The sequence below is a fragment of the Dioscorea cayenensis genome, chromosome 2 (assembly GCF_009730915.1).
Source record: "Dioscorea cayenensis subsp. rotundata cultivar TDr96_F1 chromosome 2, TDr96_F1_v2_PseudoChromosome.rev07_lg8_w22 25.fasta, whole genome shotgun sequence".
NCBI lineage: Eukaryota > Viridiplantae > Streptophyta > Magnoliopsida > Dioscoreales > Dioscoreaceae > Dioscorea > Dioscorea cayenensis.
The window spans coordinates 7,579,445-7,581,325 of record NC_052472.1 but is presented as its reverse complement, the minus strand read 5'-3'; the positions used below and the strand labels follow the sequence as shown (position 1 = coordinate 7,581,325).

The window sequence follows — 1,881 nt, the reverse complement described above, 5'->3', positions numbered from 1 at the left end:
ACCTAGGCGTTTAGAGATACTTTGCACTTTGTTTTCTTAGCTATTTCATCACATTCTATTCCATATCTCCTTATTCTATCATTGCTCTAATTTTTCCTTATTTCTTTTTCCTTATTTTTAGTGCAGCTCCAGGTTATGACCCGAGGGAATCCATCAATATTGATTGAAGGAGACCCTGAGCTTGAACGTACACTTAGAAGAAAAGGGAAAGAACCTGTACAAGAACATCCTAATCCAGCTGATTTGGAAGTTGAAGGATCCGAAAACATGGCAGAACAAAATGAGCAACAACGAACACTATCCGATTATGCCAGACATTCAGTGTTGGGGACACAATCGAGTATTGTGTGTCCCCCAATTACTGTTCAGAACTTCGAGCTAAAGCCAGCATTCATTCATATGCTACAGCAGTCCGCACAATTCAACGGTTTGGCCGATGAGGATCCAAACAGTCACATAGAGAGCTTCCTCGAGGTGTGCGACATGCTGAAGATAAATGGTGTGATGGATGATGCCATTAAATTGAGAGCCTTCCCATTTTCCCTAAAGGGGAAAGCAAAGCAGTGGCTACACTCATTACCTAGAGCATCAATCACTACATGGGAGGAGATGGTAGAAGCTTTTCTAGCCCGTTATTTCCCTACCGAAAAATCAGCAAAGCTTAGGAATGAGATCTCATCCTTTATGCAGTTGGAATTGGAGTCTCTATTTGAGACATGGGAAAGGTTCAAGGAACTCCAGCGAAAGTGTCCGCAACATGGATTCCCAGAGTGGATGATTGTTCAAACCTTCTACAATGGTTTGAACCCGAGTACAAGGCAACTCTTGGATGTGGCGACAGGAGGTACCTTAGGTAGCAAAACCCCCGATGAAGCACGTCAATTGATTGAAGAAATGGGGTTAAATAGTTACCAGTGCAACGCTAGGGAGAAGAAAAGGTGGCCGGTCTCCGTGAAATTGATGTGGTAACTTCAATGGCGGCCCAAGTGGAGAGTTTGAGTAAGAAGCTAGATCTTATAGCTTCGAAGAGAGTTGCGGCCGTGACCAATTGCACCGGTTGTGGTGGAGGACATGCTCCCTCCGATTGCCTAATCGTCATAGGTGATGTTTCTTCAGTTGAGAATGTTGACTTTGTAGGTAATGGCATGAGACCTCAAGGGAATCCATACAGTAACACCTACAATTCAGGTTGGAAGAATCACCCCAACTTTTCATGCAGTAACCAAGGACCACAAAAGACCATGGGGCCATCGGGGTTCCAACAACAACAACAAGCCCCTCAAGTGGAAAACAGAATTTCAGGCTTGGAAACCCGAATGACGGATTTGGAGAAGCACTTGGCTAGATTTGTTCAATCTGCAAATACAAGGTTTAAATCAATCGAGGCTACAATTCACAATCACACCGCCTCCTTGCATAACCTTGAAAATCAAGTGAGGCAAATTGCGAAATCTTTTTCCGAAAGGCCACATGGAAGTTTACCAAGCAACACGGAAACCAACCCTAGAGAACATGTGAAGGCGATCACTTTAAGAAGTGGTCATGAGGTTGAAGGGAGGCTTCCGAGTGAGATACCGAAAGAACACGCACCCGAGGTTATAGAGGTTGAGGAGGGAGCAAACAAAGAGAAAGACCACCTTTCAAGCAACTCCACATCAACATTCCTTTTCGATGTCTTCAATTTTTCCGGTTGACTTTGTAGTGCTAGATGTCGATGAGGATGCAAATGTACCCTTGATCCTTGGGAGACAGTTCTTGCGGACTTCCAAAGCATTGATTGACATGGACGGTGGAGAGCTCACATTGAGAGTCGGAGACGATAAGCTCACTTACCGCCTTGTTGAAGCCATGCGGCATTCTCTTAATTTTGATGACACTTTG

General features: G+C 44.4%; 1 non-coding gene across 1 annotated transcript; it reads right to left on the bottom strand.

Moving 5' to 3' along the window:
- Positions 1 to 657: 657 nt before the first annotated feature.
- On the bottom strand, positions 658 to 764 carry LOC120281899. The gene has a single exon (XR_005542833.1). It is a non-coding gene; the product is annotated as a small nucleolar RNA R71 (small nucleolar RNA).
- Positions 765 to 1,881: the final 1,117 nt, after the last annotated feature.